General features: G+C 42.2%; 1 long non-coding RNA gene across 1 annotated transcript; it reads right to left on the minus strand.

The window, feature by feature from the left end:
* Positions 1-2,311: 2,311 nt before the first annotated feature.
* On the minus strand, positions 2,312-21,596 carry LOC308494797. Its single transcript, XR_013992945.1, has 4 exons — positions 21,423-21,596; positions 8,354-8,410; positions 6,288-6,407; positions 2,312-4,604 (listed from the first exon to the last, which is right to left on the minus strand). It is a non-coding gene; the product is annotated as an uncharacterized lncRNA (long non-coding RNA).
* Positions 21,597-22,406: the final 810 nt, after the last annotated feature.

Raw genomic sequence — 22,406 nt, forward strand, 5'->3', positions numbered from 1 at the left:
AAAAGTTTTTACACAGTGAAGGAACCCATCGACAAAATGAAAAGACAACCTACTGAATGGGACAAGATAATCAGAAATGATACATCCGATAAGAGGTTAATATCCAAAATATATAAGTAACTCATACAGCTTAACACCCAAAAAAAATCCAATTAAAAAAAATAGGCAGAGGACCTAAACAGACATTTCTCTAAAGAGGACATACACATGACCAACGGACATGAAAAGACGCGCAACATCAGAGAAATACAAATTAAAACCACAATGAGATATCACCTCACACTGGTCAGAATGGCTATTATCAACAAATCAACAAATAACAGTTATTGTTGAGGATGTAGAAAAAAGGGAACCCTTGTGCACTGTTGGTGTGATTGCAAATTGGTGCAGCCACTCTGGAAAACTGCATGGAGATTGGTCAAAAATTTAAAAATAGAGTTGCCATATGATCCAGCAATTCCACTTCTAGGTATTTAGCCAAAGAAATCCAACACTAACTTGAAAAGATATATGTAACCTTATGTTCATTGCAGCATTATTTACAATAGCCAAGATATGGAAGCAACCTAGGTGTCCACTGATAGATAAAGGAATAAAGAAAATGTGGTATATACTGGGGGGGGGGTGCCAAAAAAATGTATACATTTTAAGCGATGTTAACACTTTGGTCAGCGTTGCTCAAGCAGTGTTCGCTGTAATCAGAAGTGTCTGGACTATGATGGTAACCACTTTGAGCACCTCTTGTAATTGCAGAAGTCAGACGTGACTTGTATTCATCTTTTGTTATCTGTATATATTAATAATACAGTGTTTTTCCTTTCTTAAAATGTATATATACTTTTTGGCACCCTCTGTCTATAATGGAATATTATTCAGCAATAAAAATGAAATCTTGCCATTTGCAACAACATGGATGGATCTAGAGGGTATTATACCAAGTGAAATAAATCAGACAGAGAAAAACAAATACCATATGGTTTAACTTATGGAATCTAAAAAACAAATGAATAAATAAAACAGAAACCGACCCATAGATATAGAGAATAAGCTGATCAGTGCCAAAGGGGAGTGGGGTGGAGGGATGGGAATAAAATAAGAAAAGAAACAGAAGTTAATTCTAGTATATTTCTTGCACACTTGAGTCTGTACACTGAGATTCATTCCCAGAAAAAAGATAAATCAAATTTGTAAGAATAAGGGTCAAGGTGATATCTCACTTCTCTTTCGATTGGGTAGAGAAGGTAAGAGCTATTTGTTCATTGATTTTCCTCTGATAGATTCAGTCCCCAGAATAGTGCCTGGCACACAGTAGACAATAAATGCTTGTTGCATGACTGGAGTCATATCTTCAAAAATACCTTTAAATCTAGATCTATTTCAGTACCTAGTTAACCTTCAAGAGTGAGGACAAAATATAGTTATGATCAGACAAATAAGGGATTCAATGATCAATGCCCAGAGACCCTAGGTGAAAAATATACTAAACGATGGATCCAGCTAACAGAAAAATAACAAAAGAAAATAATTGGATTCAAAGGACAAAAGTAAGCAAAGAAATTGGTATAGAATACTGATATACACAAATAAACATTAACTATAAAAAATAACAATAATTACATAGTTTACACTTTTGATAAGCTAGAAATTAAATTACCAAAAATATTAACATGAGAGATGGGAGGAAGAAGAGTGTCATGTGGTGACAATGAATCTGTTCTTGTTAAAATGATACGTTGAGCTTTTAAAAAGAAGACAACAGAGATATTATCCAGTTTAGTTATTGGTAGGAAAATATAGTTTCAGTTTGTTAAGAATTTTATATGAACATTAAAATGGGAATAAAAAATGTAATATCCAAGCCACTGAGGGAAAAAAGGGAATAGGGGCCCATAAATCAATCCAGGAAGTGAAACAAATGTACATATATTTGATATTTTGTTATAAAAATATTTACATCTGTCTATGGGTGGATTAAAATTAGAGTTTATACTATCAGGTTTGTGCAAAAGTAATTGTGGTTTTTGCAATTATTTTTTAAAAACTTTTCAATTTAAGTGTGGTTTTCCAGGACCCATCAGCTCCAAATCAAGTAGTTGTTTCAGTCTAGGTGGGGAGGGCGCAGCTCACAGTGGCCCATGTGGGGATCGAACCGGCAACCTTATTGTAAGAGCACAGGCTCTAACTAAGATAACCTGCCGCCCCTGCAATTATTTTTAACCTTTTAAACCACAGTTACTTTTGTACCAACCTAATACTATTTAAATTAAATCATATTGCTAATTAAATTAAGGAGTCATTAGGTCTGAGGAATAGGATTAGCATGTTTAGACTTCCTTTTTTTTTAAATTTATTTATTGGGGTGACAATTGTTAATGAAATTACATAATTTCAGGTGTACAATTCTGTATTACATCATCTATAAATCCCATTGTGTGTTCACCCCCCACAGTCAGTTCTCAAATATATGGTTCCATCACCATATATTTGATCCCCCTTACCCTCATCTCCCTACCCTCACCCCACTTACCCTCTGGTAACCACTAAACTATTGTCTGTGTCTATGAGTTTTTGTTTCTCATTTGTTTGTCTTGTTCTTTTGTTGTTTTTGGTTTATATACCACATATCAGTGAAATCATAGGGTTCTCTGCTTTTTCTGTCTGATTTATTTCACTTAGCATTATACTCTCAAGATCCATCCATGTTGTCACCAATGCTCCTATATCATCTTTCCTTAACGCCGAATAGTATTCCATTGTGTATATGTACCACCACTTCTTTATCCATTCATCTATCGAAGGACATTTTGGTTGTTTCCATGTCTTGGCCACCGTAAACAAAGCTGCAATGAACATTGGAGCACACGTGTCTCTATAGAGAAATGCTTTCAGATTTTTTGGATAGATACCCAGGAGAGCGATTGATGGGTCGTATGGTAATTCTATTCGTAATTTCTTGAGGAACCTCCACACTGCCTTCCATAGCGGCTGCACCAGTCTGCATTCCCACCAACAGTGTATCAGGGTTCCTTTTTCTCCACAGCCTCTCCAACACTTGTTACCATTTGTCTTGCTGATGATAGCCATTCTGAGTGGGGTGAGGTGATATCTCATTGTGGGTTTTATTTGCATTTCTCTGATGATTAGTGACGTTGAGCATTTTTTCATATATCTATTTGCCATTTGTATGTCCTCTTTGGAGAAATGTCTCTTCAGGTCCTCTGCCCATTTTTCAATTGGGTTGTTTGTTTTTTTGTCGTTGAGTTTCATGAGTTCCTTGTATATTTTGGATATTAGCCCCTTATCGGAGGCACTGTTTGCAAAAATCTTCTCCCATTCAGTTGGTTGCCTCTTTATTTTGTCGATGGTTTCTTTTGCTGTGCAGAAGCTTTTAAGTTTCATATAGTCCCATTCGTTTATTTTAGCTTTTACTTCCATTGCCTTTGGAGTCAAATTCATAAAATGCTCTTTGAACCCAAGGTCCATAAGTTTAGTACCTATGTTTTCTTCTATGCAGTTTATTGTGTCAGGTCTTATGCTTAAGTCTTTGATCCATTTTGAATTAATTTTGGTACATGGTGACAGATAGCAGTCCAGTTTCATTCTTTTGCACGTGGCTATCCAATTCTGCCAGCACCATTTACTGAAGAGGCTGTCTTTCCTCCATTGTATGTTTTTAGCTTCTTTGTCAAAAGTTATCTGTCCATATTTATGTGGTTTTATTTCTGGGTTCTCAATTCTATTCCATTGGTCTATGTGTCTGTTTCTCTGCCAATACCATGCTGTTTTGATTATTGTAGCCCTGTAGTACAAGCTAAAGTCAGGCAGTGTGATACTTCCAGTATTGTTCTTTTTCCTTAAGATTGCTTTGGCTATTCGGGGTCTTTTGTGGTTCCAAACAAATCTGATGATTTTTCGTTCCATTTCTTTAAAAAAAATGCCATTGGGGTTTTTATGGGGATTGCATTACATCTGTATATGGCTTTGGGTAATGTGGCCAAAAAAATACATTTATGTAAATATAAACATGAACATTTAGAAATACATAAATGTAAAGCACTAAAATGAGACATTGCTAGGATGTTGGGTTTATGTTGCCATTTATTTCTACAACATAGTTCCTTCTTTTCTTCAAAACTTGCAAAAAGCATGGATGACTTTTCTAAAGGTTAGAGAAAACACTATTGTGAGATGATGCCCTCCTCCAGGCCTTTAGCTTCCAGGATTTCCTGACAACACCGGAAATTTGCGGGACCTAATGTGGAGTGAACTAGTGCGGACTCACAAAGCCTAGGTAAAGTAGAAATGGAATTCCAGAAATGATGTCTAAGTTTGCAGTTTAGACCTCAGATTGATTTCTGATTCGAAGAAGAAAGGCAAGTGCAGCAGTAGTGAGCAGGTTTCCCCGCAAACCAGGCAGCAGGCAGCCTGCTTTCCAACAGCTTTGGGTTAGGTGGCATTGTTTTCAGACCCGAATGGTGGAAGAAAAGGCCATGTAGATGGGGGTGGGGTGAGGGAGTGCAGGCTTCTTGGCATTTCTGGAGCAACACTGTCCCCAAGAGGAACCTCTGACAAAGCATCAAGCCATGTGGGAGAACAGGATGAACCTGCAATACCAAAAAGAAAGGAATGCTTTATTAGAGTGGAAAGTCCAGGAGTCCTGAGAAAAGGCTCCTGAAGACAAAGCTGAAGATGATCCCGCCGATTATAGATGGGATAATTCGAGCATCAACAAGGATTATAATTTCAGTGGCTCAAACCCCATTGAATATAAACATGCTTAAAATCCACAGGTTTACAATGACACAAATAAAGATGGCTCACTAGTCACCTTGGGAAGATGCTTGGGAAACAACTCTTTATATTGAAAACTGGTAAATAAATACAGGGAAAGAATCAAGCACGTAACCTGTTTTTCTTATACTAGCCAAAAAGTTGGCTAGGGGAAATTCTCCTTTGTAGATATATCAGGGTTAATAAATGAAGAAAGAATTAGAGATCAGAACATTCTATTTTGTAATCCCTTGTGAATAAATGGATCTAGGCACTGCTCATCAATGACTGATGGCATCACAAAGAGAGAGAGAACCTACAGTGTGTGTCTAATTATGGAGGCACAGGGCATCCTTATGAATATATACATATATATTCAGGGTAATGTGAAGGCTGAATGAGATTTAACTATTTAGGAATCATTGGTTTTTTTAGCTGAGAAAATTATTGGGGTTAGATTTTCTAAAGAGTCCTTATTTTTTGGAAACACATACTGACATTTTCTACATGAAATAATATGATGTCTGGGATTTGCTTCAAAATATCTGAGGGTCCACTATGGGTGGGGTGGGATATATATGTCATAGATTAGCCAGGAGTCCATAACAGTTGGAGCTGGGTGATGGGAACGGAATGTTCATTTTGCTGCTTTCTAGACTTTTGTGTATGTTTCTCATTTGCCATAATAAAACTAAAATTTGATTACTGGAATTATGCTTTTTACAAGTACAGTGCCCTTAATCGAGGGCTAGCCTTAAACACACACAACATACTACTTTAATTATATAATGTGTATACACAGATCTTGCGTGAAATGTGACTCGATGAAGTTTTAGATGGCCTAGTTTCATACAATCCTGAGTCATATCACCACTGGTAGTCAATTCCCAAAGCCATGGCATCCACTTACTGTGAAGGAAACAGCAGTTCAAAACACAGTCAGAGGTTCTCAACTTGCCCTGAACCATTTCATAGTTAATTGCACATGTAGGAAATTCATGTTTTAACCATTTGTGAGAAATGAAGTTTCTATCCTCACTCAGCAGTGTTAGCTGTTAGCGTTACTTAAAACCCTTCAATGACTCCCTGCCAAATAGAAGACACACTCCTTCCTATAACCCGGAAGTCTACCTACTTCTCCAGTCTCATCCCTCATCAAGTCTGTCTTGTACTATACACTCCGACAACTATAATCACAGTAGCCAACACTTACTGAGTGCTTACTATGTGCCAGTCACTCAGTGTTTTAAATACTTTCCACATATTAGTCCATTCATCCTCACAACAATCCATGAGGTAGGTACTATCATCCCCATTTTACAGATGAAGTAACTGAGGCACAGAGTGGTTGAATAACTTGCTCAGAGTCACACAGGAAATAAGCAGCAGACCCAAGATTTGAACCCAGGCTATCTGGCTCCAGAAGCTCTTTTCAGTTCTCCCAGAAATGACAGAATTCTAGGTCACCCATTTGCCCACACCCCACATTTGGCCTGGAATTGTAGGCAAAAACTTACTCATTTTTTTTAAAGACATTGCTTGTAAGTCCCCTTTTCTCTGTAGCAGTTCTGGTTCTCCCTTAGGTAGACAAGACTTCATGACTTCCCTTTCTTTTTGTTTTCTAAAACAAAAGAAAACTAACAAAAAATTTAAGACATCATGGTTAGCAGAGTGGGCCGAAGTCAGGCTCTCAATATAGTTTTGCCTTCATAAAATTATATTTCTACTCTGGAAAATTTCAAACATATAGAAAAGTAGAGAGAATAATATAATAAATATCCATGCATTTATTATCCCATTTCAACTGTTATCAATTCACAACCAATTTTGTTTTCTCTATAGTCTCCACCTACTTTCCCATTCCTACTGGATTATTCTGCTGCAAACCCAGATAGCATATCATTTTACCCATAAATATTTCAAGATGTGGCTCTAAACTATAACTCTTTTGAAAAAGTTAGCCATACATCATTATCATATCTCAAAAATTCAACAATAATTCTTTAGTATCAATTATCTAGTCAGTTACTCTCTTTGTTTATTCTCCAGCTTTCAGAATAATGTTCTGGTTTACCAGGATCCTCCAAAGGTGGCCAATTATATTTTTTAGCATCATTGTGATCTCATGGATAGTTCATGTATTTCAATCCATTGCAGTTATTCTTTTTGATGCTCAAATCACTCCATCTTCGGCCAGTGAGGGCCAATTAAGCTTGGTTGACGTGACCCCAGTAATCTTCCATAACTTGCTTACTTCAGGGTATAACAAGACTTTTAAAATAGAGTATAATTATATCACATAATAATTATTGTATTTACATGGCTTCAAATACAACAATAATATGGTATATTCAGATCTAGCTTCTCTCCGTCTCCACCCCTTTCTTCCCTCCCTCCCTCTTCCCATAGGAAACCATTTTGTCTTCCCTTTTTGACTTAAAAAACAAACAGCTATTTATATATTTTTAAATTTTATCCTTCCATTAAAAGTATGTAGTTAGCTACTTTTTATATTTAAAAAATAACTTCCTAGGAATGAAATTCTTGGATCAAAACATGTATAAATCGAAAACTTTGATAAATATTGCCAAACTTCCTCCAAAACTGTTGTTTAATTTTATACTTCCACCTACTGTATATTATCACATTTCATTATCCTTTGTCTACACTAGATATTAAAAAACATAAATTTTTATCAATCTGAAAAGTGAAAATATTTCATTGTTTGGTTAGACTTTCTTATGAATGAAATTGAGCATATTTTCACATATTAATTGGCTATTTATCTATCTTTTTGTGAACTTTCTATTCATGTCTTTTGTCTGTTTTCTATCCATTTTTGTCTTTTCTTATTGATTTATAAATTAATTAGCCCTTTCCTTTGGGTTCTGGACCCAATTCCGTTGTGGGGAGGGAGGGTTTCCTCACACATCAAACAAGCCATTCACTGACACCAGCTGGTTGTCCCACAATTCAACTCAATTCTGACACTATCTACCAAGAGACAGCATCGGATTCCACAGGTTAAGGGCTCAAACTAAGACTGCCCCCCTGCCAACTTCAGACACTAATTACCAGACCAGTTATCAACAATGTTTCTTCTGATTGACTGGCTATAAATTGGAGATTCCCACAACCCCCAACTTGGATTTGATTAATTTGTTAAAGTGGCTCATAGAACTTAGAGAAACATTCACTTACTAGATTACCTCTTTATTGTAAAATGATATAACACACGTACAGCTAGATGGAAGAGATAGGGCAAGATTTGGGAAAAGGGCACAGAGTTTCCATGCTCTGAGTGCACCGCTCTCCCCAAATTTCCTCGTGTTTACCAAATCGGAAACTCTCCAAACCCCATCCTTTTTTGGAGGAATTTTATGGAGGCTTCATTACAGAGGCATGACTAATGAAATCATTGGCCTTTGGTGATTGAACTCAATCTCTCTAGCCCCTCTCCCATCTCCGGAGGCCAAGGGGTGGGAAAGTTCCAATTCTCTAATCACTTGGTTGGTTTCCCCTGGCAACCAACCCCCAGCCTTAGAGATTTCCAAAATCACTTCCTTAACATAACAAGAGATACCTTTATCACTCCATCACTCAGGAAATTCCAAGGGTTTCGGTAGCTGTGAGCCAGGAACTGTGGACAAAGACCAAATATAAATGTGTAAGAGAAATATAAATCACAATACTACACCCTTTGTCTTTCAAGTATTGAAAATATTTCCCACAGTTTATCATTTTCCTATTGATTTCGTTTTGGGTATATTTTATATTTAGGAACTTTTCAACTATATCTTGTAAATTCTATCTTAAACTACGGTTTTGCTCTGAGATCAGATTTACCTATATCTTATACATTTTGATATGTAACATTTGCATTAGAGAAAGATTTTTTTCAATATTATTACTCTAGATGGTCTGCAACTTTTGGTGTATTTGTACATTGATGTAAGAGTAGCTTAGGAGAGATATTAAAAATTTTTTCTAAGCTATTGGAGTTTTGAGATTTTTGTTTTTGTTTAAAAGAAATCAAAGTTTATTGCATTATGGTCAGAGAATATGGTGTGTATCCATTCTTCTTTTTGGAATTTATTGAACTTTTGTGTCCTACTATAAGTGTCAATAATTATTAATGTTCCATAGTCACCGACAAGATGTATTCATGGATATAAGAAAATAAGCTTGCTAGAGCTTTATTAATTATACTGTTTTGCTGTGTCTACTAGGTCTATCCTAGGCTGACAAAGGTTAAGTTAAAATCTGCTGCTGTTGTGTTTCCATGATCTATTTCTCGCATTTCCTGGAGGTTATACTTTTTGCATCTTGCCATTTTATTATTTAGTACATTCAGATTTATGACAGTTATAGCGTTGTTATGAACTGTTCCCTTTAGCACTGTAAGTGCTCGTGGAGTCATTCTGGATCTACAGTGTTAAATTTTAAACAATGTCATACTTTGCTTTCTGGCCATGACATGTTTTCAGTTAGTGTTCATTTGTGCACTCCTTTTCTTAGGCTTCCAAGAATCCAACTACTGCAAATATAAACACATTATTAGTGCTGGAGGTTTGTTACAAGGATTCATGAGACTATGGTAAGATCGGGAATACTCCTTTTTTTTTTCTTTTTTCTTTTTCTTATTGCTAATAATAGATAACATTTATTGACGTGACAGCATTACAAGAACTGATGGAGGCATTGCCATTAGTATCATTCCTACTTCACAGATAAGATAATCTTATCCCTGAGGTAAGGTGCAGAGATGTTTACCTGACAAAACAGGAAGATCCAGAATTTGAACCTAGAACGATGTAACCACAAAGTCCCAGATGTTAAACACCTGCACTTCACAAATATTCTTATCGGTTTTTCATCCACCCAGTGATTTGGAATTTCATCACTTCCAAAGCTGATTGCTTAGAGCAGTCCCAGAATAACTCGGCATCACTGGGAAATCACCCACATTCATGTGGCCCTTAGTTCAGTCCTCTGTTCCCTGACCATTTATATTTAATGCTGGTTGTCTTTTTTTCCAGCACTGAGCCAGACATCATGAAAAAGGACTTTAATTACATTAAATTGTTCAATCTATTGAACAATTTGGTGAGAATATTATCATCATCATAACTTTTACAGATGATGAAACCAAGACTTAGAGCATTAATTTCTCCAAGGGTAAACATTCATTTAAAACAGTCTCCAAATATTTATTAAATAGCTGCATAGGTCACGTCAATAAGAGTTTCAGATCCAGAAGTCAAATCCAGCTTGAACTTCAAGTTGTCCAAAGCCCATTGACTCAACTGATGTCCACCACGCCTCCCTGTGGGGACAGAGCCAGGAGTGCAGTTTCCAGGCTCTCGGCCTCACGTGGAAAGGTGCTGGCTCAGGTAGTAAATGGCCATCAACTGTGATTGGATGGCTATCAGCTGTGGCTAGTTGGCCGTCAGCTGTAACCAGTGAGCCATTGGCCACTAATATAACTGCTGTGGCTACGCTAGCTGAAAAAATGGGGGGCTAGCAGAAGATGGTGGCTGGGCTGGCAAGCGCGGATTGCAGCTAGCGAGGGGAATCAGTCAGTTGGCAGAAAAGCGGACAGCAAGTCGTGTGAATCCAGTCCCCAGTGAGACTAGTGGTGTGACTCCCCTACCTATGGCTCCGTGGGTGTTCCTGTCGTGCGGGGCGGCCTGCGGGGTCTCCGGTCCTGCTCCTCACATAAGAACCCAATGTGGTGAGGCCAAAAAGGAACACCCACAGAGCCACAAGTAGGGGAGTCATATCACTATATTCTCACCGGCGGCATCCGTCTCTCTGCAATCTGCTCTTGCTAGCCCCCATTTCTTCTGCTAGCGTAGCCACAGCAGTTATATTAGTGGCCAATGGCTTACGGGTTACAGCTGATGGCCAACTAGCCACAGCTGATGGCCATCTGATCACAGTTGATGGCTGTTTACTACCCGAGCCAGCACCTTTCTATGTGAGGCTGAGAGCCTGGAAACTGCTCTCTGGGGCTTTGTCCCCACAGTTCCTTTTTGGCCTCAGCATATCCTGTGTTCTTATGTGGGGAGTGGGACCAGAGACCCCGCCTGACACCCTGCCTGACACTCCCTCTCATGTCACTTCCCAAAGAGAGGCTTTGATCACAGTCACACAATATGGGTGCCTCTATTGGCATGGGTTATTAGTCTGTTTCCATGTAGGGCTGCCTCCTGCTAACCCATCAACTTCTGGTCTTGTCAGCTGGGGCCGACACAGGTTAATTAGCATGTTTTTAGGTAGACAGGGAGGTCCCTGGTGGAATTAACAAAAGACAGCCATATTCTGAAACTCCTTCGCTCCAAGACAAAATGTAACAAGGCCTTGAGGTTAATTATAAAATTCCTTTTGGCCTGACAAACAGATCTGATAGATAGGAATGGGTTATTTTGCTAATCCTTCAGGATGGGCTAACAGAACAAACCTGGTAGACAAATTCCATTAAAAAGCGCCAGCTGGGGTGGCCGGATGGCTCAGTTGGTTAGAGCACAAGCCCTTAACAAGGTTGCTGTCATGCAGGGTGTCATGCCGGGTCTCTGGTCCTGCTCCCCACATAAGAACGCAGGACATGGTGAGGCCAAAAAAGAACACCCACAGAGCCATAGGTAGGGGAGTCACACCACTATATTCTCACTGGCGGCTGGGTTGGAGACACAGGAAGCAGGAGCCACACTATCCGCAACCTGCCTTCTACTTCTCTGCCAACCAACCCTACTTGCTAGCTGCAGTCCTCCATGCTAACTGCAATCCGCGCTTGCTAGCTCAGCCACCATCTTCTTGCTAGGCCCCATTTTCTGCTAGCATAGCCCTGGCAGTTATATTAGTGGCCAATGGCTCACTGGTTACAGCTGACGGCCAACTAGCCACAGCTGATGGCCATCCAATCACAGTTGATGGCCATTTACTACCTGAGCCAGCACCTTTCCACGTGAGGCCAAGAGCCTGGAAACTGCACTCCTGGCTCTGTTCCCACAGTTGCAGGTTTAATTCCAGCATGGGATGGTGGGCTGCGCCCCCCTGCAACTAAGATTGAAAACAGCGACTAGACTTGGAGCTGAGCTGTGCCCTCCACAACTAGATTGAAGAACAACGACTTGGAGCTGATGGGCCCCGGAAAAACACACTGTTCCCTAATATTCCCCAATGAAAAAGAATACCTTTTTAAAAAAGGCGCCAGCTCTTCTTCCCCAAACAGGCAAGGGAAGGTATAAAAGTAAGAGCTTTTGCCTCAGTCACAGGGCACCCCCATTCAGGACCCCCTCCTGCTCGGGAGCTCTGACGCTTTGCTTTCAATAAACTATCCTCTTTTTAAAACTCTTTGCCTCTCCTAGGTCTGTGTTTCCATTCTTCGGTCTCACGAGACATGATCCCGGCACTCACTCACTCACAAGTCTCCTACATCATTTGGGGACTCACAGAGAAATACTCCTACATCAGGGCCAAGGTGGCAGGAAGGTTCTTAATCCACGGGGAAAGAGCCATTGTAATCTGGACCACAAGCACCAAATGGGACCTCCTCCTTCCCAGGAAGCAATGTAATTGGCAGCCATTTCAAGACTTCCAGAATCTGGTATGGAGCTTGTGCAGGAAAGAGTTAACAGCAGGCCTGAGACTTGTCCTTAGAAAGGCCTGCTTGCAAGGTTGGCCCTTGGTTAGTGTTATGGACTAAATTGTAGCCCCCTCCCCAAATGTATATGTTAAAGCCCTAACCCTCCAAAGTGACTATATTTGAGGATGGGGACTTTAAGAGGGAAATTAAGGTTAAATAAGGTCATAAGGGTGGGGCCCTAATCTAATACTGTGTTTCCCCGAAAATAAGACCTAACCGGAAAATAAGCCCTAGCATGGTTTTTCAGGATGACTCCCCCTGAACATAAGCCCTAACGTGTCTTTTGAAGCAAAACTTAATATAACACCTGGTCTTATTTTTGGGGAAACACGGTAGGACTTGTCCTTATTAGAAGAGGAAGAGACCCCACAGATCTCTCTCTGTCCATGAATGCACAGAAGGAAGGCCATGTGAGGACACAGTGAGAAGACAGCCATCTATAAACCAGAGAGTCCTCACCAGAAACCCATCCTAGTGGCACTTTGATCCTGGATTTCTAGCCTCCAGAACTGTGAGAAAACAAATTTCTGCCGTTTAAGCCACCCAGTCTGTGGTATCTTGTATGACAGCCTGAGCTAATACAGCCGGCATCTGGGAACTCAGATTTTGCGAGGGTTCCCACTACTCTCTAAATGATGAGTGGCTCACTGTACCTAAACTTTGTACAAACACTGTGGATTATGCTGAACACCTGCTTTCCTTTTGGGGCTCTACAACTTTGGTACACGCTAGCCAAAGCGTGCCTATGTGACCGGCCCCCAAAACATCTTGGACTCTTTGGCTCAGGCAAGTTTCCCTGTAGACAATATTTTAAATGTGTTGCCACAGTTCATTGCTGGAGGAATTAAGTGTGTCCTGTATGAAACATCATAGAAGCTTCTTCCTGGTTCCCTCCAGACTTTGCCTGTGTGACTCTTCCCTTTGCTGATTGTGTTTTGTGTCCTTTCACTGTAATAAATCACGGCTGTACGACCACATGGAATCCTGTGAGTCCTCAGAGCAAGCCATCACATCTGGGGCTGGTCCTGGAGACACCCAACCCAGAGCCTCTCCTACAGAGTACCATGCCATCATTCTAACAGCCACTCTGTTCATTGCTTTACTGTCCGTATTGCTGCCAGCAACTCGGGGCAGGGTCCTTGCCTTACTCACCATTGGCATCATCAGCGCCTGGCACAGCGCCTGGCTCCCAGTAAATGTCTGCTGAGTGGTTTTTTTTCTTGGCTTAAAACAACAGAAATTTATTCTCTAACAGTTCTGGAGGCTAGAAGTCTGAAGCGAAGTTGTTGGCAGGGCCATGCTCCCTCTGAAACCTATAGGGGAGGTTCTCTCTTGCCTCTTCCAGCCTCTGGTGGTTGCCAACAATCCTTGGTGGTCCATAGCTTGCAGACACATAACTCTAATTTCTGCCTCCATGGTTACATGGCATTCTCCCTGTGTGTGTCTCTGTCTCTTTTCATAAGGATACCAGTGAGTGGATTTAGGGCCTACCCTAATCTTGTATGACCTCACCTTAACTTACATCTTAATTAGATCTACAAAGACCTGATTTCCAAATAAGGTCACATTCACAGGTACCAGGGGTTATGACTTAAATATGCCTTCTTGGGGGATATAATTCAACCCACAACAGTCTGTTTCAGATGTATCAAGATGCCTCATTGTTCAATGATTATTGACAATAACTTCTAGTTTTCACTGAGCACTTACTATGTTGCTGGCACTGTGCTAAGTATTTTATGTGCATTATCTCATGTGATTGTCTCTCTACAATATAGACACTATTATTATCCTCATGTTACTGTAGAGGAAACAGGCCCAGAGAGGTGAAGCAACTTGCCCAGTACTTCATGGCAGATTATAATTTCCAGAAATGGTCACAGCAATATTTCAGGTCCCACATGCATTTCGAGAACTTTGTTGCTCCCCACATGGGCCCCTCCATAGGGCTGCTTGACAAGTCCTCAGGACATGGCAGCTGGCTTCCCCCAGAGCACGTGGTCTAAGAGAGAGGTGGGGGGGAGGAGGCAGGGAGGGGGTGGGAGGGAGGGAGGGGGAGAGAGAGAGAGAGAGAGCGAGCTTTGTTGCCTTTTATGAGCCAGTCTTGGCAGTTACACACTGTCACGTCCCTAAATTCTGTTCATTAGAAGTGAGTCACTAAGTCTAGCCCACTCTCGTGGGGAGGGGAATTAAGCACTATCTTTTAAATGGAGGAAGATCAAAGAATTCACAGACATATTCTAAACCCAGCACACTATTACAAGATAATGTTCTTGAATAAGTTCCTAATGAAAGATGATATGGAACTTAGTATTTCTTGCCCCAAGCTGCAAGCAGTTCAGGTAGGAACCCTGCCCCGGGCGCTGAACGGCAGGGGGCCGCCTGCTTTGGTGTGCCTTCCTCAAAGTGGTCTAAGACTCCCTCTGGTGGCCGCGACTGGCTGGGGCCAGAAGTGCTATTTGAGTGAGGTGCCCCGAGTCTGGATCAGGACCCACATGGGCCCTGATCCCCACTTCTCCTTTTTGATGTTCTCTCTTACCCTCTGTCCTGTGTATGGGGTCAGAGAGATCCCCTGATAAACTCTGGCACTTATACATATGGGGCTGTCCCGGGGCGCCGGGGCCAGCTCCAGGGGGGTGACCTAGCAAGTGGATGGCTCCCACTGGCTCCTGTGGCTTTCTTTCACAGGATCTCATGAGACAGGAATCAGTATGGCGGTGACATGCTGATTTTGAGTGACTCATTCATGTCGTTTACAGGCCATTTTCAAAGCCCTAGGTCTGAACAAGCCACTGCCAACCTTTGGCTTTAAGCCGCATGTATGGACTGTGTATCAGCTCTTACGTGTCAGTATTCCAACTGTGGGGCCACCTCTAGTCTAGAGCACCCAGAGGTGGCAGAGGTGGTGACAGGCGCCTTTACCCTGACTGTTCCTCTGCTGCTGGCAGCTAGGAGTCATTTCCTCCAACAGGCTCTGCACCATGTATTAGGGAGTCCTCTGGGCCATACCTACCTGCTCCTACGACTTTCGTGACTATTGCTCCACACCTCCAATGGGCTCACTTGGCTCATCCACGTGGTGAGATCACGCTCCCCTAGGTCAGTCTCAAGCCATGCCAGATGAATAATGGACACTCTCTGTACAAATGGGACTTCTCTTCTTACTTTTCCATGGGCCCCTTGCTTTCCTCCCCACTGGTGATATGTGGAAGGCAGGGGTGCACTCACTCTCGAAATAGATCTCATTCTAGGAATGCAGTGATTATTATTGAAAGAGTTCAAGAGAATACACAGTTACAAGATGTGTTTTTCTATATTTATGCTATAAAATTCCAAACAGGAAATTTCACATGACCAGAAAATAAAGTATTTTTCACGTTTTCCTGCATTCTTTGCATACGGCTTGCTTGCTTTCGTGGTCCTTATCAACAAAGCACCATAACAACTTCTGAAGGAGGAGTCATTAGAAGCCAGTATTTATGGGCAGCCCAATGGATGATACAGTGTTACAAGTAAGACGTAACCAGCATTAAATAAATGTATTAGGGACCTACAGAGGCAAGTAGATCTATATTTTCCCAATACAAACAGGTTCTAAAGAGCCACGGCATTGTGAGTAACAATGGTGTTGCTACCTTCTTGAGGTGGGAGATGAACTTAGCCAGAAATGGCACATCTGACAATAAAGAACATAAATAAAGAACATGAGATGGTTCCTAGACCTGAACAGGAAGAGATGGAACCTGGAAAACTACGAGGATTCCGTAGGTGCATTGATTGGACAGTAAACAAATACACAAGCACTACTACTCTGCACTGTTCTAAATGTTCATCAATAAATCACCACAGCTCATATGGACCCATGATTCTGTAAAATATATATTTTTAAAGATTTTATTGGGGAAGAGGAACAGGACTTTATTGGGGAACAGTGTGTACTTCCAGGACATTTTTCCAAGTCAAGTTGTTGTCCTTTCAGTCTTAGTTGTGGAGGGCTCAGCTCAACTCCGGGTCCAGTTGTCATTGCTAGTGGACCTGGAGGGGGCGCAGCCCACCATCCCTTGCGGGAGTCCAACCAGCAACCTTGTGGTTGAGAGGACGTGCTCCAACCAACTGAGCCATCTGGGAGCTCAGTGGCAGTTCAGCTCAAGGTGCCGTGTTCAATCTTAGTTGCAGGGGCGCTGCCCACCATCCCTTGCGGGAGTCGAGGAATTGAAACGGCAACCTTGTGTTTGAGAGCCCACTGGCCCATGTGGGAATCGAACCGGCAGCCTTCGGAGTTAGGAGCATGGAGCTCCAACCGCCTGGGCCACCGGGCCGGCCCTGTAAAATATTTTTAATTCAAATTGTTTATATAGACACAGGCCCTGCAAAAAATGTTTGTCTAGGGCCCCACACACCTAGAGGCAGTGTGGCAGGCAGCCTTTAAGACAGTCCTGCATGATCCCACTTGCTGGTATTCATGCCCTTGTGTAATCCTCTCCCCTTGAGTGTGGCCTGGGTGTACTGACTCACTTTTAACAAACAGAATATGGCAGAAATGATGGGATATCACCTCTGAGGTTAGTTTATAAAAAGACTGTAGCTTCCAACATAGATTTGCATTCCGCCCCCTGCCCCCCTCAATTGGAACCCAGACAATAAGTAAAGAAATCCAGGCTATCCTGTTGGAAAGGCCACATGTAAAAGAGGCTCTGGAGGACGAGAGGGCACATGGAGGAGAACTGAAACGCCTCAGCCAGCAGCCAGCAGCCAGCAGCCAGCAGCCAGCAGCCAGCAGCCAGCACCAAGCACCAGCCATGTGAGTGGCTTTCTTGGCAGTGGACGCTGCAGCCCCAGTCTAGCCTTCAGATGACTGTAGCCCCAGATGCAACCTCCTGAGAAACCCTGAGCCACAACTATCCAGCTAAGCTGCACACAGATTCCAGACAAACAGAAACTGTGAGATAATAAATGTTTGTGGTTTTAAGCTGTTCCAGGAAAAATTTTTTAGACAAAATGTCTTTAAGATCAATGATTAAGACTATTTTCAAAGAAGCCAGTAAACACCACATCTGATCTACAAAAAAAGAATGAGTAATTGCTTTATGAAGAAAAAAGTCTTGAGATATAATATATAATCATCCTAAGACATAGTATACACAATATACCAAGATTAGCAAGTAAAGAGATTCTGTATGTTCTGGTGCAGGTTCTGAACATCTGTATTTTTATAAAACTTTATGGGTAAGTCTGATGTGCATTGAGAAACACTGGCCGAGAAGATGCTAGATTTAAATTAAAGAAGTAAGGTTGTGACCAAGTAAATATTTACAATAATAACTGAGATTGTGGCTGATAATTCTATAGTGCTGTTGTCTTATATCACCAGGCAAAGTACCACCAGGACTGACAAATATAGTAAAACTCAACAGAAATATTTCATAAGAGTTTTAGTCAGTGTTTCCTTTGAGTTTCAACATACCGGGGATGCCAAAAAAAAATGTATACACATTTTAAGAGATGTCAACACTTTGGTCAGTGTTGCTCAACCAGTTTACCATAATCAGAAGCATCTGGACGCTGACGGTAACCACTCTGAGCACCTCTTGTAATTGCAGAAGTCCAACGTGACTTGTATTCATCTTATGTTATCGGTATATATTAATACGGTTTTTTTCCTTTCTTAAAATGTGTATACATTTTTTTGACGCCCTCGGTACTATGAAAAGCAAGGGCACAAATCTCCAGGGACTTCCCATAAAGCATACATTTCTAAAATATTTATGTTAATAAATAATATTTTAACCGTTGTAATTTAACCTAGGGAAGGCTGAGGATCTCTTCTGATTTGCCAACTCTTCCCATTCAACTCATCAATAGTAACACATCAGATAAGCTGAATTATTTCTAGTATCTTTTTTTTATAAGACAAAAGAACAGATCTTTGTGAATTTCCAGGGACTCTGTGTGAAATCTCAAAGATAGTTTTAGGTGAAAAGAGATCCTGAAAGTTTAAGTTTATTTTGTTGCATTTTTTTCAATACTTAAGTCCGATTTGGGGGAAGACAAAAATAAAAAATGCAGAAGAGAGTTGGACACTTGATGAAGATAGGATCACAGGTGCCTGAGAAACAATATTGGTTACCTATTTAACCAAAGTGACAATAAAACATAAACATAGAAAGCCACATGATTGTAAAGACCTTAAGTGGGAAAACTTTGTTCTTTTATTTATTTTTCTTTAAAAAATTAAGAACATACTAAAGTCCATATAAAGCACAGAAAATTTTTCTGGATAAACAGAGTCTCTGCTGTCTAGGCAAATTAGAGAGGAAGTAAAAAATAACCATTCACGCTGTGGGCGATGGCAATAAACAGTAAACCAAGGAGATGAGCACACAAGTCCATCAAAATTGAAAAAACTGTGATAGGAACACACCACACAGCTTCTTCCAAGACTCACATATTAGAGACCAAGGCTAATAAAATTCACTTTCCAAGTTTTGTCCTTCATTATTCTCTTTTATATTCTAGGACAAACTGGCACTTAACTTGAGGACAGATGTCAGGGGGCCCAGAAGGACAGAACTAATTTCATAATAATACTAAGACATTAGTTATGTTAAACATGCAATGAATTCATCATTGCTATCATCAAATGAATGCCACAAATATTTCAAATTTTTCAGTCTTAATTTCTAACCTGGCAAATATCAAAAGCTACCATTCACATAAATCAAAGCTCTTTGGGGTTTTCAGTAAGTCCTAAGACTGTAAAAGGGGCGCGGGGGACCAAAACGTTTGTGAAACACTGTTTTTACTTTAGTACCTTGTAAAACTAAAGTACATGCACAGTTGTATTTCTCTGTCACTACTGCTTCTCAGTGTAGTTACAACCACTTATATTAATTGTAACTTTTTACTACAGTAACTAACTTCTGTTTCACAGAGGAGTCAGGGTGGATAATCGTGAATTGCCTTACCTTAATTATATGAACCTGGATTCTTTAAAAGTCTCTAAGTTCGTTTCTGAGAGAAGAATCTTTTCAAGTATAGCACACTTAAAGTATTCGAAGTTCAGACACGCAGACACAGAGCTTAAATCTTCAGTTCATTGTTAGCGCCCAGTCAAGAGCTGCAAGAGGTGCCCATTAACAAACCAGCTGCCTTTTGGTCCCTTGCCCAACATTCATTCATTCATGCATGCATGCATTCATTCATTCATTCATTCATAGAGCTCACGAAATAGTTAGATCATAAAACCAAAACCCCAGTCCTTGCTGCCACCAATGGGCAATAACTTGGCTGCAAACAAACCAAAAATGAACATTTAACACAGCTGGATAGGCAGTGTGGCCTGGTGTCGTGTGGGACGGCCTGTGGGGTCTCTGCTCCCGCTCCCCACATAAGAACGCAGGATATGGTGAAGCCAAAAAGGAACACCCACGGAGCCATAGTGGAGTCATACCACTATATTCTCACTGGAGGCTAGAGTCACACGACGTGCGACCTGCTGTCTGCTTTTCTGCCAACCGACCGACTCCCACTCCCCAGTGCAGCAGCGGCAGTTATATCAGTGGCCAATTGGCTAACCGGCTACCGAGTTAGCACCTTTCCACGTGAGGCCGAGAGCCTGGAAACTGCTCTCTGGGGCTCTGTCCCCACACTCCACCCCTATAGGGTCTCGCCTCATAATCTACACGACAAATGTCTTCCGCGAGGGCCCCTGTGCGCGGAGCCTGGAGGTGAATGCAATATCCTGAACACAACCAGGCTCTCTGGGCACAGCCAGGGTTTCTTAGGGCACCACCAGTCCTTCTGGGCACAGCCAGACTTCCTGGGTTTCTTAGGGTACCACCAGTCTCCCCAGGCACAGCCAGGGCTCTCAGGGCACTGCCACACTCTCTGGGCACAGCCAGACTCCTGGACTCAGCCAGGGTTCTCAGGGCACTGCCACTCTCTCTGGGCCTCTCAGGGTACCATCCTGGACCAATAGCGGCTCACAGTCAAGGTGCTTACATATTCTTGATGGCGGCTGGTCAAGACACAAAAGCAAACATCCACCACCTTCGGTAGGCCTTGGCCAGCACCACACCCTGCTCGCTGTGCCATTTGTCGTGCGGGGCAGCCCGCGGGGTCTCAGCTCCCGCTCCCCACACAAGAACACAGGACATGGTGAGGTCAAAAAGGAACACCCACGGACCATAGGTAGGGGAGTCGTACCACTATAGTCTCACTGGAGGCTGGAGTCACACGACGTGCGACCTGCTGTCCACTTTTCTGCCAACCGACCGACTCCCACTCCCCAGCGCAGCCACGGCAGTTATATCAGTGGCCAATTGGCTAACCGGCCACAGCCGACGGCCATCTACTACCCGAGCCAGCACCTTTCCACGTGAGGCCGAGAGCCTGGAAACTGCACTCCTGGCTCTGTCCCCACACCTGGCCTCAGCTATTTTCCCTTATTTGACCCATGTGAGGAGCAGGGTGAGCTGCAGCAGTAACATTTTCTTTTTCCTGCACTTTTGTTCTTGCCTGCTGCTAGAATAGCCCTTCTAATACTCCACACTTCTCTCTTTGCATTCCTATCAAGAACCTACTGTGGCTCCCTCCTTCCTGTTACCCTATGGATCCAGTTGATTATTTCCTCAGTTTCCACACCAGCCTGTCGTCGTCTGTCTCCATATGCATTGAGACCATGGCTCTCACTGTGTTACAATCATCACAAGTGAGGCCAGGCGTGACAACTCTGAGTCACTGGATGGATTCTAGGGGTTACGGGGAATGTCAGTTTCCTGAGGGCAGAGGTTCTCCTTGTTTTATTCACTATTACATCCTGGCACAGGGCCTGGCACACTGTAAAGATTCAGTCAATAGATGTCAGAAGAATAAACGAAATGACTCCCAAACGTTTAACTGAGTCTGGAGGAAACTGAGGCAGAGATTGCTGGGGTGACTGGCTCAGGACTACAGATTGAGAAAAGGAGGAACTAGGATTTTACCTGGGTCCCCAGTTACTTACCAAGTGGCACCTGTTTCTTTTCATAGCCCCTTTCCTCGTGCCTTTCTTGGCACTACCCAGAGCCTCTTCAAGGAAGCACTCGCTGTGTAGCTGTCAGCTCCACAGGGAGGGCCTCAGCTTTGGAGAGCCACCTCCCTGAGGTCATGCCCTGCCTGGGCCAACCCACATGAGACTGAGCTGGGCAGCAGTACAAAGCCTGGTATTTCCTCCCAACAGGGAGTGTTCTGCCAGGCAATGCTTGCTCCGGAGCTGCCAGCTGGGCTGCCAAGATTTTGTGGGGCCTGCACTGCAGGTCAACCGTCCGTCTGCCCAACCCTGCTTCCTCCCGCCTCCCTGCACAAGAATCAATCCCTAATAAACAAACATCTTATACCTCAAACTCCATCTCAAATTCTGCATTCATAGAACCCACCTTGTGACATGGCTGTCCAGCAAAGGCCCAAATAAAATGCCCCAGTGATCCCACGGACCTTAACAATGAATCCACCAGGAATGACACGAGCTGGGGAAGCAGCTGAGCGGAATGGCTACCTTGTGCACCAGCCAAATGTAGATATCTGACTACTAGTTGAAAGAGTCAATAAAACTCACCTGAGAAAATTGGAGGGTGTGGCACAAGGTGAAAGGTGCAGGAAGTGTGTGAACTTCGATGGCACACACGAGTTTCTGTGAAACAGCCTGGCAAACCACGTAGGTGGAATGCAGCATGAAAACCCGGGGCCGGCTTTTATTCAGAACATGTTTCCATCTGGTTCTGAGAGAATAAAAAAGTCAAAAAGCACAAGAAAACAGCCGATGGACGGTACTTTTCGGCATCTGGGAAATCAGTCTTCCAGGAGCTCCTGAAACATATAACATGCAGTGTAAAAAATAGTGTCGAACAGGTTGTTTTGCTTGAAAATATGAAGAATAGGAAGCGATGGTACTTGGCGCTTGAATAATCTCTCTGACGGAAGAACGAGTAATATTGCCGTGTTGGGAGCT

The sequence above is a fragment of the Rhinolophus hipposideros genome (genome assembly GCF_964194185.1).
Source record: "Rhinolophus hipposideros genome assembly, chromosome: X".
Classification (NCBI taxonomy): Eukaryota; Metazoa; Chordata; class Mammalia; order Chiroptera; family Rhinolophidae; genus Rhinolophus; species Rhinolophus hipposideros.